The following is a 16416-nucleotide window of genomic DNA, read 5'->3' on the forward strand; positions in this document are numbered from 1 at the left end:
GGAAGGAGGCAGAGCCCCTGGAAACAGCGTGAGGCCGATGCATAAAAAGGTAGTTTAAGCCACGTCAGAAGCTAAAATCACACGTTGCTGGGGGTTTGTCTTTTAATTTGTTTTTCCTCGCAGGCTGTGGCTTTACCCCTTTCCATCAAAGCCTTGACGGTACCTCCCAAGAAAGGTGGTCTCTGGCAGAGCCACTTCCTTTGGTTTGGCCAACCTTGGCAGCTAGAGATACTGTTCACAAAGAACCTCGATTATCCCCTGCCTCAGAGCCCGGAGCACAGCAAGGTGCCTCAGTATGTATGTGCCGGCTGGCCAGAGGTTCCCTGAGTGTGTCCTCTTCCCTCCTCCCACCACCACCAGCCCAGTCATTTAAGACAGGGAAAAAGAAAAAACACATTGTACCTTAGGAGAATAGTTGGGGAGGGGGGAAAAAGAGAAGCCTCTGTGAGTTACCTTCAAAAATACTATGTTTCTTAGCTAACAGAATAGCCCATTAGTTAGAAAGGAAGAGCTGGATTAGAAAAGGGACTCACCTGGTCACTCCAAGGGCTCTCCTGAGTTTGGGGGCATTCGGGATGGAGCAGGGATATTTTGGGCCTTTGACTTAGTACATGCACTCACAGTGGGGTATTGTCACCCCCAAAGGATTGGAAAACAGTTGGGGGGACAAAGGAGGAGCTTACTCTTTTAAAATGTGTATGCAGCTAGACAGTGAATTGGTGGCTTGGAAATTTCACAATAGGGAGAGAAATTAGGGGGAAAGATCTCAAAAGCTTCCTGGGAAGGAGATAAGGAATCAGTGGGCAAGGATAGAGGGAACCGTTTCTAGAACCTCAACAGACGTGCCTTTGCGTCTTCGGGGAAGGAACATCCTGCCAGCTCCTCTTTCTGTGTTTATCACCCCCTCTGCCTGCTGGCTCAGTTTTATACCAAATCAATTTGGACTGGAATAACCAGAAGGCCAAATGGTTCATTTTGTCCGTGTGGTTAACTTACTGACTTTCCAAATTTCCTTTTCAGAACTTACCAGCTAACAGTTATATTGAGTACTTAGCACAAAACTTGACATCCCTCGTGCTAGGTTCTCAACATGACTTCTCTCATCTAATCCTCATGTCAATGTTCTGAGGTGGATAGTGTTAGCATCCTTGCTTTATAGGTGAGAAAGCTGGATCAGGGAGTTTAAGCACCGTGTGAAAGTCATCGAGGGGCAGATGAGCTCTAAAGATCCAGGTTGACTTATCAGAGACCAGGCTTAATCTTTGCACTGTCATGATCAACTTGCTCTGTCCCCAGATAAGTGCAGCAAGAGGGTTTCTTGGGGACCCAGCAGTGCAATCAGGTATATGGGCACCAGGGAGTCACCCTTACCTGTTGGTAAAGTTATCACCTGCAACCGTGTGCCTTGAGTGTTGGGGTTAACCCCCACCCCATTAGCTTGCCCAGTGGCCTCCAGGCCAAAGAGCACCAAGCAATCTCAGATCCCAAATGTGACTCGTCACCACACCACATATGCATAATTGGCCAACTTTCCTCAATTTAAGTTGACTTTCTATCAGAGTTCACATTTCCACCAACTTTTCATTAAATTAATTATTCAAAACAATTCAGAGTTAGCATTCTCACAGCAACTGTAACTCTGCCATGACTAGATTAAGGCGTAAATTGAACAGCATGTTTTGCAATAAAGTTAATTTTATATTCACCAGAGAACTGAGTTATAGTTGCTGTGGGAACCATCATTTCGAATCTCTTGACTTTGGTGCATTTAAATTCTCCACCGCAGCATTGCACACGGTAGCAGATTTTGCATGGACCTTTAATTTCCTTCACACCATGGACTGGCTACCCTGAACTTGGAAGTCCTGTCAGAAAGTAGCATTGCAGGCATGCAGCTTTCCTGGCCTTCTTCCTTATGCTGGTACCATGGCACTATGCAGAGAAACAGCCAAGAAGTCAAAATGATGTCCCATTTTATCTTAAAATTGCCTGCTTTGGAGAAGTGACTTTCCTTCAAAGCACCAAGGCTCAGGCAATGTCACTGCATTTGTGTGCAGCCAGGATTCTCATCCAAGGGTATTTTTGAATCTGTGCTGTATAATTCAGTACACACAGGGTGACCTCCAAAAGCTCCAGGTCCTTGCATGTGCCATTAATCATGCAGGCATGCACAGCCATACATCAGAACTTATTGGAGCTCCGGAAAAGCTAAGCAACATTTCCCAGAGCCACATAAAGCCCAAGCATCTCTAAATCAAGACGCATTGCGGGGCCTCTCTAAAAGGTATGTTCAGCAGAACTGGAATAGAACTCAGGCTAAATCCTGGTGGTAAGGAATTGGAAACATGGGCCAAGGCAAAGACAAAGGCTCGTTGGGGAGGGACAGCAGAGGAAGATGAAACCCTGAGATGGTTAGAGATGCGAGCGCAGCATCTACAAGGATTATCGATTTTTGTAGCTTTATTGGAAAAATCAGTCATGCTTTCTGCCTCCTAGGGATTGCTCCGCTGCAATTTGGGAGTGTGTCTGTGTGGCAGCTCTGCAGGTTAGCATCTGAGTAGCAGCTCCCACTCACCGTTCAATTATCCATTTAGCTAGAATGTGACTTAGCAGAAACAGACTGCTGTTTTGCATGTTGAAAATGTATTTGAAAAGAGGGGATGTTGTTTCTCAGTAAATGAGAGGATTTCGAAGAGGAAGCTTGCTGTTTTAAGGGCACGCTTATTATGCAAAACTGAAGAATAGCACCTAACAATAGCATGGACCAGATTGTTGGAATCCTGACAACAGTTCTGTACTCTTCCAGGAAACAAAAGACTCCTTATTTCTCAGACTGTGCCATAAGGAAATGCACTTCCTGCTCAAAATAATTGCAGAACTGTAGTGACCAGTGGCCTCCCCACCAAATCCATAATCAGCTAAACACTGATTGAGAAAAAGAATAGATCATTACATGCAAATAGAGTTTCACAGAAGAAGATATAAGTTCATGATCAGGCAAGCTCACCTGGGCCACCTGAATGGGAAGGTGAATTATATCTGCATTCGTGACTAAGGGTGGGCATGGTAAGATATTGTGCCAATCAGAGAAAGTAAAGAGGACCAAGAAGCAGAGGAGAGATGGGAATGTTCTTATTGCTTCTGTACAAGGTAAAAGGGGCCATAAAACAAGGTCAAACATGCACTGCCGTGTGAAGTCACTTGACAGTGTTTTGTGGCCAAGTCTGATGATTTGCAGGGATTGGTCCATTTTTTTGAAGGCTTGACAGATTACTAAACAAATATAAATCTATATATCATATGTGTAGATAGACAGACAGGTAGGGCTTATTACGTGCCCCGGGTGACACAGTTTGGATGGGTCAAGGTGGCCTGGAAGAGACAAACAGAGCACAAAGAACTAAAAGACCAGGGAGTGTCCCCGAGTTGTCTAAGGACACACTACCAGCCAGAACCAGATGAAGCTGGCTCAGTAACTGTGGCCTCCTGGCCTGAAGTCACTGTGTGGAGAGAGTCAGGAGCAGCCCCTGTGAGAGTGCCAGCCCTCCCCTGCCTCCATGGCCTCCGTGGCTCTGGGGTCCTCTCCTCTCCCCTAGTTGTTCCTGTGCAGCTTCAGGCAGCACCAGTGAGCTCTGGGGGGCGGGGGGGGGGGGCTTCCTCCCAGGTGTTCTCTTCTTGTGGAAAAGCACTTTGGAAGGGAGGGTGGAGTCATTTCCTATACCCAGCTCTCAGGTCACTGATTCCCAGCAGCAGTTCAGTGTGCTGCATTATCTGGGGTGCTGTGTGATGGACAGTGTATTTTATCCTCTGCTTCTGTGTCTCTAAAACCTTTCCTTCTGGAGATATGGGTAGGGAGTAACCTAAATGCCTCGGAGAATGAGCCATGCCACAGAGCCACAAGCTGGTCCCCTGCCCCAGCCACTGTCGGGGCTTACCAGGATATCCTGGCCAGCTTCCAAGTTCTGTCCTTGCCCGTCCCCCATCTGTTCTCCACCCAGCACCAAGAGACTGCCCCCTCTTCTGCCCAAAGCCCCCAGTGACTTGTTTTCATTCAGAATAAAGACAATATCCTTACAGTGGCCGAGAAGCCCCTGCACCTGGCTGGTCTGCTCCGGCCGCACTGTCCCTCCAACCCCCCAGCCCTGTCGTGCCTTCTCTGTCTGGGCTGCCGCCTCCCCAACCTTGGCATGACTTGCTTCCTCCCCGTCCTTCACGTCTCACTCATGTGTCACCTTGTCAGCAAGGGCTTCCTGGAGCACTGTGTGTAAAACAGCAATCTCACCCTCCCTGGCCCTCCCCACAGTAGTTATCACCCTCTGACATATGTGATTGATTTTTCTGTTGTTGACTGTGGGTCTCCTGTCAGTGGGATGTAAGATCTTTGGGGCTGGGGGTGCAGCTCAGTGGCAGAGCATTGGCCGAGCATGCAAGAGGCCCTGGCTTCCATCCCCCTCCCCCGCAAAAAAAAAAAAAAGGCATTTAAGTTCTCTAAGAACAAAACTTTGTCACTTTCTTTATCACTCTATGTCAGGTGTCTATAAAGCACTTGGTGCATAAGAGATGCTCAAGAAATATTTATTGAGTGAACGAGAGCATGAACTCACAGGTCCACTACAGAAATCAGCACATCTTAACCACTAAACACATGCTTAATATAGGGGATGCTGTTTCTCCCTTAGAAGTCCTTTCATCCCTTGATTCCAACACTCTAGACTCTTTGAGGACTAGGGACGAAGCAGGAAGACCAAGGCTCATTCTCGACTGGGGACCACCATGCCATCCTGAGGGCACCACCTTGCAGGATTCTCATGATGCATAATCTGGTTCTTGGCTTCAAAAACTCCATTCGGTTGGTGCTGACAGTGAGACAGCTCTGGGATGATTCACGCCCGCTACTCAAAGTCACATCTAAACCCCAAGTAGCAATTTATTTACCCACTGTGAAGAACCCTGGCCATTGCAGGGCATTCTCTCCTCAAAGAGAAATCTATATGGTGATGAAGTTAAAAGTCAGAAGGTGGCTTGGAGAGCAAAGAATCAAAGCAAGCGGGCCAGTCATTCCTCAGTGTCCACAAGGGTGGGCTTCAGGGTCCTGGGATAGCAGAGTCCGAGGATGCTCAAGAGCCTCACTGCAACATGGTATTTGCATATAACCTGTGCAAGGCTCCCAAATAGTTCATATCATCTCCAGATGACTCATAATACCTAACAAGGTAAATCCATACTAAACTGCATTGTTTAGGGCATGAGCATAAAATCAAAGTCCACACATGTTCAGTACAGACACAATATTTTTCCAATCATTTTTAATCCAAGATTGATTGAATCTGAGGATGCACAACCCCCAAGGGTACCAATCGCTGACATTCAGAGGCAGCCTTCTCCAGCAGAATGCCCCCAGGCTGGACAGGAGCAAAGAACCCCAGCTCAGAGTCAGATGGACCTGGGTTCAAACCTCCATCTTCCACTTGCAGTTACAATGACCCTGGGCAGGTTAACTTGGCAGAGTTTCAGCATTTTCAGCCACAGATGATATTAATGCATACTTCCTAGGGTCCAGGCTCAGTGCAATAGCACAGATGTGAACTGCTGAGCTCCTGGTGGGTGCTCCCTACCCTCAGGGGACAAAGACATGCTCTCTTCCTAGTGGACCCTGACTCTTGCCCTCCAGGTCCCTGTCCTTACCCCAAGCAGATCACCCGCTTCTGTTAACATGCTTTTCTGAGCCTGGGTGAGATCTCCACACCCGTGGTGTTTGACAATTTCAGGACACGCCCCTTGTATTTTAAGGGGAGTTCTGCAGAGACCCTGTCCATTGAGTGCATGTCTCACTCACAGAATGCTCAGGAACGTACCTCGTTTTTCTTAGTTCCATGTGAGTCTCTGAGGGCACCTTTTGGGGTCTTGGTCAATCTCTCTCCCCCCTCCCCTTTATTTTTTCCTGAGGCTGGTTCTCACTATGCTGTCCAGGCTGGCTTTAAACTTGCCATCCTCCAGCCTCAGCCTCCCAAGTCACTGGGATTAGAGGTGTGCACCACCACACCTGGCTCTGATGCTGTATTAAATGACAGCACACAGTCTCTCCTCGTGGCCAACGCACATGCAAATCAAAGTCCTCAACCACACCGACAAGGATACTTTTAATAACAACAACAACAACAATAATAGCAGCTGTCTGTTGTGGAACATTTACCATGTGCCGTGCATCACCTATTCTCTCATTTAAATACTCTCTGGGAGAGGTACTTTTACAGCTCTGACTTACAGGTGAAGAAACTAAGAAATGAAAGTACTTGTGATTTTTGCCTGAGAGTGTGCAGCCAAGGGGTGGAGCTGAGATTTGAACCCAGGCCGCTGAGCCCACGGTCTTCATCACTCTGAGCCAGGCAAGCCTTCCCACCCAGGGTCTCCACCTGCAGGTTCAACCAACAGCAGGTGGGAAAAAAAATAATGCATCTGTACTGAACAGGCACAGACTTTTTTTTTTTTTTGCATTATTCCCTAAGTAATACAGTTGAACAACTATTTACAAAGCACATACATTGTATTAGGAATTTTAAGTAATGTGAAGATGATTTAAAGTATACAGCGGGGTGTGCATAGGTTCTATGCAAATACGAGGCCATTTTATGTAAGGAGTTTGAGCATCCAAGGATTTTGGTATCTGATGGGGGGAAACCTGGATAGTCCTTTGTGGACTTGGAGGCGTGAACGACTATACCACCACGACTGACTGATGCTCTGGGAGGCTTAGCTCTGAGAGGCTGTAGTAGCTACTGTGGAGCCCACGCTACATACTAAATACGTGGCTAAGTACAAAGAGCTGCCCTCTCCCTTGCTCTTGGGGGCCTTTATCACCACACCCACCTTCTGCTTCCGTGACAGCTAATGAAAAGTCCTCACTTCCATCCTCAATCAGGACCAACCATCCTAGGTTGCCTGGAACTCAGGGCTCCCCTGGAATCCAAGATTTCAGTGCTAAAATCTGGACAGTCCTGGTGAGCTGGGATGGCTGGTCCCCCTAGCTGAGAACAGGATAGGGAGTCCATCCTCCTGTTGTCAGTCCCTGGTCCACCACTCTGCTGCCCTGGCCACATGACTTAACTTCTCTGTGCTTCGATATCCTCACTGAATAATGGGACTGACAATGGCGCCTGCACTCTAGGTGGATATAACCACTAGTGACCTAGTGCGTGAAAGGTACCCAAACGCACCAGGCCTTTGGGAACGCCTAGGAGGATTTCTATTGCAGTTGTTATTACATAAAAATCTTCCTAGAATCCAAAATTTCAATCCTGGGGCAGATTCTTCCTTAGCCCTTTCAACATCTATAAGAAACAAACATTTAGCGATTTCCTTACAATTCCGGAAACTGTGCAGGGAACAACAACAACAACAAAAAAAAAAAATGGCCAGTTATTGTTGGCCTGATTTTACACTAGTTAAAAGAGAAACATCAGCCTGCAGAAGTAACAAGCCCGTGCCCACAGGCCTCCCAGGTGTTATTTGTATTTTTATGACCCTCCTGTGGCTATAAGGATGCTCAGTGGGTGTAGAAATTGGATGGTTAAAAATAACAAATAAGAAATCAAAGTCGTGCCTCGTCCCTATTTCCATACCGGTAGGCACCACATTCATTATTTGCTGGAAAGCCATGGGAATAAACAATACAAGGTACAACAACTTGATTGTCCTCCAAGAACCAAATTAAACCATTGGGCTTTCTTCTGATTGTCATCCCTGCCTCCTCGTAGCTCTTGTCCCCTCTTAATCTATCAATGCGCCTCCTCATCTACCTGGCTGGGTGTGCTGGCCTGTCTCTTTCAGTCCGGGGGCTCTCTGCTCCTTACAGGTGCGAGGCAGGGATCTGCGCTGGCACACAGACACAGGCCCTGTCATCAGCTTGCTTCTGGACCTGGTGCTGCTAGCAGCTGCTTCTCCTGCTGGGCCAAGTATCATCCTTCCAGGGGCTTGGGGTGTGACCTGAGGGAAGCGTTTCCTTTTACCTGGCTCCTGAATCAAGGGCACAGCGAAGTAGCAAAGAAACGCTGCACGGGGGTTTTGTGCATTCATCCAACAAATATCTTCAATGCTAAGCACTGGGGTGAGCTCTGGGAACATAGCCATAAACAACAGAGCTTCCACTCTGGAGGTTTGGAGGATCCCAGGACAGTGGGCATTAGAGCACAGGTTCTCAGCCTGCACTGCATGTAGGAATCACCTGGGGAGCTAAAAGAGAGAAACAAAAGAAGGCGATGGGGGGGAGGGGGATAGTAGAGGATAGGAAAGGTAGCAGAATACAACAGTTACTAGTATGGCAGTATGTAAAAATGTGAATGTGTAACCGATGTGATTCTGCAATCTGTATTTGGGGTAAAAATGGGAGTTCATAACTCACTTGAAACTAATGTTTGAAATATAATATGCCAAGAGCTTTGTAAGGTTTTGAACAACCAATAAAAAAAAATAAAAATAAATTTAAAAAAAGAAGGCTTGGGGGTGTGGCTAAGAGGTTGAGCTTGGGCTTCGCCTGAGCAATGCCCTGGACTCAATTCCCAGTGCCAAAGGGAAAACGAGGAAGACCAGGAATGCCTGAGTCCCATCTTCACAGACTGCCTCAGTGGTGGTAGGCTGCCTCTGGCCTCCCACGGGATTAGTCAAGGCTCCCAGGCGATTGGTGTGTGCAGCCAAGTGGAGACCTGGTGCTCTAAACAAGGGACCAGTTTGAATTACTCCAGGTCTGGGAGGAGGAGACTGGCTGGGAAGGCACTGGCCGGGGGAGGGTCCCTGAGCCAGTGAAGCCTAGGATGAGAGTCTTTAGCCAAGGTGGGTGCAGGAAGTCCCACTGAGGAAGAGGGGTTTGCAGAAGCCCAGGGGAGGGATCCAGGCTGTGTGTGTTCCGGAAATGTGCCAGGAGCTGTGCTAAAGCCGAGAGCAGAGACAGATGTGACAGGAGAAGAGAAGGGAGGAAGCACCAGGGCCAGATGATGCGGGGTGTTTGAGGGCTCGTTCGAGATCTAAGACTTAATCCTAAAGCAGAGGTTCTCACACAGGCCTCGGGCACACGGAGGCCCTGGAGGGCTTGTTGGACTGCAGATGGCAGGCCAGCCCCCGGTGCTGTTTCTGGAGCCTGGGATGGAGCCCAACCAAGAAGTGCAGTTCTAACAAGTTCCCAGGTGGCATCGATGCTGAGAAGCACTGCTTTAACCTAAAGCCGTGGGTGAAGCTAACTGGAGCACCCTGAGCAGAGGCTTGGCACCAGGTGGTGTGTTCTGTAGCCCCCCAAGTGATGCCAACTCCGGGAACCCACCCACCACATCTTCCCTCCAATGAGGTAAAGCAGATTAAGAAGAAAAGAGCAGGCACCCAAAAAACACAGAGGCTTGTGTGGGACACAGGGTGGCTGATGATACTGACTCCACGGAAGTTCCCAAGAAGGGCTGTTCCCAGTTACCCTCACCGCCAAGTTTCCTCCTCCCATGATCCTCTTCTTGAAAGAAGTCACGATGTTATTAGCGACAGCCTAAAACACCAGTCCAAGAGATAAGGGGCATCTCCCTTTCCACTTCTCTTCAAAGGAGAAAGGAGGTTTACTTGTTTTATTTCAAGTTCGTCATTTTCTCGGCGGCCAAGGCTGAGCCCACATTCTGGCTTTTCCCAGTCAGACAGAAGTGATGCTGATCAGTGAGAATCCAGGTGCATCCAGGACACGGTGGCATCGACAGCTGGAGCCAAATTTATGTCACCTCACGGAGGAGGCTCGGCTGCTGCGGGGGGGGGGGGGCGGGGGGGGGGTGCAGGGGAGCATTTCCTCTTAGGAGCAAAAGCCAGTTTCTCCGCTGCTGCAGACCAGGTGAAGAACTCTGCTCTTCCCAGCACCCCCACCTACAGACCTTCAGGACATGCGAATGCTGCCAAAGCAGAGAGATTTTTCCACATCTCTTCTGGTGAAGCAAAGGTAGCCATTCAAGCGCAGGCTCACGGTTGCATGTCCACACGGATTTGTGCCTAGAAACAGACCCTGCGTGACTCCCCTCCTGCACACGTGAGTGAGCAACAGGAAAAGCCCTGCCATTTTCTAGAGACCAGAATGCTTTTTTGGCAGCTTGGTCTTCTAAAACTCATTGAAGGTCTCCCCCAGAGTGTTCCAAAGCATCAGATGCCTTCCTGAGCATTGCCCCTGGTGTTTAGTATCAATGGCTACCGAACCCCTGGTGATCCCTGATCCCCAACACCTTGGCTGCCTCCAACAAGAAGAGCTCTGGAGTGGAACAGCAGGCTCTGGATTGAATATTTCCAGTGAGTATCCTGCTGAATCCCAGCGGAGGCTCAACTCCAGGGAAACAGTGACATTGAAAACAGTTGCAGAGGAGCCGGGAGCCGCGTCCCTAATTAAGTCGCTATTCAGAAGTAGAGTTCTTCCCAGGAGAAAAGGCACCATTTCTTCTCCCTTCGAGGCTCCTGCCCTCATAGTCGCTGCGAGCTCCAGCGGATCTTCTTCTCCCTGGGCTGGAGGAGGGTGGCATTTCTGGAGTTGGGTCTGATGGTCACAGGGGCAATGAGGATTTCCTTGAACATGACATCATCACCAACAGGACCTCCAGGAACCCTCCATGTTTTAAACCTGAAATCGGATAGGCTCTTGTTTTCTTCCTGGACCGGGAGCAAGGCAGAGAGAACTGATTGGTACTTGGGGTTGTTCCCTGCAGAAAGAGTGCCACTAATTATAATATCTGTAGGAACAAAAACTCTATCATCACTACCAGTGATGGGTGCTGGAACCATTGAACACTTAAAAATATGCCAACCTCTACTAAAACCCTCATCCTTATCGTTTCACTGAACGTCACTGGCATCTGTATAAAATAATGGTCATCATCAAACCTAATGAGGTTATTCAATCAACAAAAATATATTGAGTATCTGTTCGATGCCAACCAGCTCTCGAGACCTTGAAGATATCTTAATGAACAAAGGAGACGAAAATGTCACCCTGTTTGGAGGCTGTATTCTATTGGGAGACAGATTAGATAAGGTTAATTGGTTCAATATGTACTTTTACCAACAGGCTGAGGCTCAGAGAAGTGCATCTATCAGCCCAAGATCACACAGACAGCCAGAGGCAGATCTAGGTTTTGATCCCAGAACTCTCCGGCTCCCATTCAGGTTGGGGTTTCACACAAGGGTTCGTCCCAGGCTGGAATGGCTCTCCTAAGGGTCTCTTGGACCTTGCACTGTCCCCGCCTTTGCGTAGCCTGCTTTGTGCTCTCTCTGGCGTTTCCACCTGGGCCGGCTGCAGGCTCCGTGCTTTCCTCAGGTGTGCTCGATGTGGAGCATTCAAATCCCATGTCTCTCCCACACCCCTTGCACGATATTAGCCACTTATTTCTACCTCTAAATTGCCGCACATGGCAGAGCATGTCTTGATGCTTTTTAAGAAAAGCTTTTTATGGTAATTATAGCTTTCTTCAAGTGCATTTATGCTCCCCTTTTTACTGTGCTATAGACATTATTTTGCTCAGGCCTAATTTTTGTTAAGGCAGAAAGGCTGCCTACCTGGTAACTGTGTCGACGAGAAGCCACCCGCACACCCACTTCTCTTAAAGTGGTGAGTACTTAGGTGTAGGAAAGTCTTGGAAACTACTCCATATTCATTGAGGATGCTGATTCCAGTCAGACGCTCTTTGCTCATTCATTCCCTTCAGTACTGGTAATCCAAGAGTAAATATAAATTAGACATATCCCTTCGCCCAGGGCACCTGTTCGGTTGTATGCTGCACAATTCTAAGGGTGCCCTTTACATTTTAGTAAATGACAATGTGCGCATTTCTTTTTTGGGTAGGGGGATGGATACTGGGGATCAAACTCAGGGGCACTCAACCACTGAGTCACATCCCCAGCCCTATTTTGTATTTTATTTAGAGACAGGGTCTCACTGACTTGCTTAGTGCCTCACTTTTGCTGAGGCTGGCTTTGAACTCGTGATCCTCCTGCCTCAGCCTCCCGAGCCACTGGGATTACAGGCGTGCACTACTGCACCCAGCATGTGCACGGTTCTTATGACCATTCTCCAGCAGGTCACAAGGGCTGCTCTGTGGCCTGGGCAGCATCAAGGACATGCTGGACAATGCAGAACAGTTTGGGGGGCAGCATAGCAGAACAAAGGGGGTAAAGGGGCTACCACTGCCCGGGGTCGGGAGCCTTAGGAAAGCTTCCAAGAGAGGGAACCTCAGAGTAGGGATCTGGAGGATGGTTGAAGTTAGGGAGATGAGGGAAGGGAACGGGAAGGGTAAAACCCAAGGCAGTGTTGAGACAGGCTGAGGTGTAAGGTCTGTGAGCTTGTCAAGGACTTCAGACTTGACTGAGGACCCATGGAAAACTATGGAAGTGCCTTCAGGAGGGTCCAGAATGGAGAGAAATGAATGATGGTGCAAGACTGGAGACAGAGAGGACAGTGAGGAGGTCTTGACAGGAGAACAGACCAAGGTTGGGATGGCAGGGGTTTGCATGGTGGCAGTAGGCATGGGAGTGGAGGGCAGATTCCAAGATATTTAGGAGGGAGGACAGGTAGGACTTTGTGTTCGTCTATTTTGCATTACTACAGTGAAATACCTGAAGCAAGTTAACTTGTTTATAAAGAAGATAGGTTTATTTAGCTTACTGTTTTAGATACTGAAAGTTCAAATGACCTTATGTAGGCTCTGGTGAGGGCCCCCTTCACTGTGTCATTTTATGGAGGGTGGTAGCCTTGGGAGCTCGTGCAAGAGGGCGAGATCGTATCTCAAATCAGGAAACCAGGCAGATACTGGGGTCCCACAATCCCTTCCAAGGACATGCTCCCCAATGACCTAAGGACTTCCCACTAGATCCGATGCCATCTCCCACCACCACCTTGAGGACCAGTTTCCAACAGTGAACCATGCAGACTGTATCCATCTATAGCAGAGCTCTTATAATTAAGAGGAAAATTAGCGAGAACTTCATTAGGATTAAACTTTAAAATGAGAGAAGTTATGGGAGGAAGGAGGTAATTATTAACGACACCGAGGTTTCAGTTTGGGGCAATGGGTCCATGGAGGTACCATTTGTTGAGGAAGGAATCAGATTTTGTGGAGAGGAAAGGGAAAGAGGTGGGACTTTTTTGAGTTTGACATGCTTATCAGTGGTGAGATGCCAGCTGTAGTCCAGGGCCAGGGCTCAGAGGATTGGAATTGAATTTAGGAATCATCAAACCATATGGGTGTGTTTGGGGTTTTGACAGAGTTTGGGGGTTTTGTTTTGTTTTGTTTGTTTGTTTGTTTGTTTTTTGTTTTTTCATTGCAAATTTCTTAATTTCTGCATCAGCTCTCTAGGTTAGAAGACCACAAAATTAGTCCAAGATACTATTGTGCCCTTGAAGGTCCTCCCTGGGAAGAGGACTTTTGATCTTGGAGAGGGAAGTTTCCACTGTCTTCTCATGACTCTTAGGAGAGTTCATGGATATGGACCAGGCTGAACTGATAGGGTGCCATTTGGTGTCCATTCATTCTCGTGCCCTCTCTGTCCCTGAGACCAGGCTCTGGCGTCTAACAGCAGAAAACCAGATGGCCGAGAGTGCCTCCCCACCTCAGTACTGTTGACATTGGGGGCTATATCATTCTTGGTCCTAGGGGCTGTCCTGTGCTCTGTATGTTCGGCAGCATTCCTGGCTTCTATCCACTAGATGTCAGATGTCATCTTTCCCAAATTATGATGATCAAAAAATATCTCCAGACATTTTGCCAAATGTCCCGGGGCTGGGGGAGGTGGGGCGCACAGAGGTGCCTCTGTTGGAAACCACTGATCTAGTGTCCAGAGAGAACCTGAAGCCTGCAGGCAGCCACATCAACAAGGAACCAAGGTCCCTGAGTCAGGGGTCTTAGAGGGAGGCACCGAAGAAGTCAGCAGAGTTAGCCTGAAACCCAGAAGACTCCACATAGGAGGCTTCGTGGATGCCCAAGTGCAAGCCCAGAAGCCCCGTCCAACTTCAGTTAGAGCGTTCTCTCCAGAGGGAAGCCACCACCTGAGGCCCATCCGCCCTCCAGACTAATTACTTCCTACGTTTTGTTTTTCCTTAAGCAGAAGCTGGCTTTGCACTTTACAAACACAAAGAATCACCTCCTCGGAAGGCCACCCGCAGAATGAACTTGTGCTAGGGGTAGCTTGGGGTTGCCTAGCAACGCCACGCACCTACCAAGGCTGCTTTCTTCCTCTTCGAGCTAAAAGCAAAGTCCTGTCCATTAAATTCCCAGCTGCCCTGAAACTTCTCAGAGACTTGCCAGCACCCCCCACTGTTGGTGTTTTCATCTTGCTCACATGATGTGGAGAAAACCCGCTTCTGTGGTCTGTTTATCTCACTTCAGTTGGTCAGGGGGGAAAAAAAAAAAACAGGAGAGAAAGAGAAGGGGAAAAAAAAAGACCTTCTTCACTCTAGGCGCATACATATTTTGAGTGCGGTATTTCTGACTGACATGCCGGCGCTCTCTGCAAATTTAAATTTTATGTAGTGGACGTGGGTTTCCTACACAATGAGGCTTCTGTTGAGACTCTGGGCATGATTTTAGTCAGACATGAGACCTCAAAGTAGCTAAATAACAAAGCACATATAATAGATAGCATGCTGAGCAAATGTTACGGGTCTGTCATTTAAGTCCATTCTCTGTGATCCGGTCCCCAACATTCCACTGGTGGAAATTGTAAAGCTGGAGGTGGCTGGGGGTTGGAGATGATCTCTTTTCCCTAAGAACCTGTGAAATATCCCTCGGGTGTTTCCTCCCAAGTTCCATTTTGTTCCTGCAGAAATGTTTGTGGCACTTCTCTGAGACTGGGAAAGACTCGGCCGGAGCACTTGTCACAGTATGACCAAGGGGGGGGTGCATCTGTCACTCCCCAGGCAGGGCAACGGTCACCTCATTGGTAAAGAAAGGTCTGGAAGCCTGAATCTGGGCTTTGTAAAGATAGGTGCAGAAACCGAGCAAGCCCTGCCCGAGGTGTGTGCAGACACCAGACATGGGTGCTTCGTGTGCACACTGGGTCTCGAGCCAGGTGGGGCAGCAGGAGAAAACAGCAGATCCCCTGCAGGCAGCTCGGCTTCCTACAGAGACTGTCCCTCTAGAATGTCTCTGATGATCGCATTCTGGAGAGGATGGGCAAGCATAAGCATCACAGAGTCAGACGCTTCTTCTTAAAGATGTAAAGCTCAGTTGCAGATTCTCTAGATCTTTCTCCCTCGGAGGAGTCCTTTGAATTCCCACAGCTGCCATATGCACACATGCCACATGCACACCAGATCCTCATAAGGGGTCCTTGAGAGAAGATAGCAGGGTGCCCGGTGGAGGACTTCAGAATGCTGGAGATCGCATGGGGGACAGAGGAGCCTTTGACTCAAAAGAAGGTTTCAACTCAGTTACCTCCATTCTTGCAAAGTGCCTCATTCCTCCGCCGTGGCCCAATCTGGGCTGTGTTTTGTGTGGTTTAAAAATAGATACAGAACAAGTTGGAAATGAGACGGTGGCGGAGGTAGAGAAGGGATTCAAGATAGATGTTCAGGGAAGCTACTTTCTGCAGACGATTAAATTAATGACCGTCGGGGTGTCGTTTAAACGAAGTAAGAAAGCATACCTAGGATGCACAACTCGGTAAATTTCCTAGAAGTCAATGCATTGTGTGCTTGAAACAAGTGAATTTTATGGTATGTAGATTTTTATGCCTCGATAAAGCTGTTGAGAGAAAGAAAAATGAAAACGTATCCAGGAATTCAGCATGTAGGCTTCGTGAGTGTGGCCACATCCCACCCATTCTGTGCAACTCGAGCTTTCCTGGCAGGACATCTCCCCTCTCTCTTTAGGACCTCCCGTGTTCTTTCCTTACCTACCAGGCTCAGCTCAAGAGAATAGTAACTGCAATAGTCTTAGGGGCTAGAGCAATTAGGGAATTAGGTAGACTGCTGATTTCACACCCAAAAGGAAGTGGGGGAGAGAGAGCCACAAAACAGGCATTGCCCATACTTGCCAGTCCATCCCTATATAGATCCCTCTAAGTCCCAGATCAGGGTACCCAGCACCGACTCCTTCTTCAGCCTTCAAATCCTGCAGTATTTTTAAATCTGCCACAGACAGCTGGAGCGATAAACAACCAACATTTAAAAATGCCCCTTAAAACTAAATATTACAAGAATAGGAAAATAACCGAGCAGAGCCATTCAGTTCTCAGTCAGGAGCAGCTCATTAAAATCCTATGTAAATGCATCTTTAAAATTCTGAAAGATGGAGGGCATTTTGCCTCCATCCTGGGTTGGTAGGAAATGTTCTCTCTTTTTATAGAGAGTACTCCTAAAAAAGAAAGAAAGGAAAATAAGAGGAGGGGCGAAGAGAGAGAGAGTGAGGGAGAAAGGAAAAA

The 16416-nt window shown here is 48.1% G+C and overlaps 1 protein-coding gene across 4 annotated transcripts in view; it reads left to right on the forward strand.

The window, feature by feature from the left end:
* Nucleotides 1-16416, forward strand: part of Tenm2 (teneurin transmembrane protein 2) — an 881534-nt gene that overhangs the window by 779554 nt on the left and 85564 nt on the right. The gene's annotated exons all lie outside the window — the stretch shown is intronic.

This window comes from Urocitellus parryii, chromosome 1 (genome assembly GCF_045843805.1).
Source record: "Urocitellus parryii isolate mUroPar1 chromosome 1, mUroPar1.hap1, whole genome shotgun sequence".
In the NCBI taxonomy this organism is placed as follows: Eukaryota; Metazoa; Chordata; class Mammalia; order Rodentia; family Sciuridae; genus Urocitellus; species Urocitellus parryii.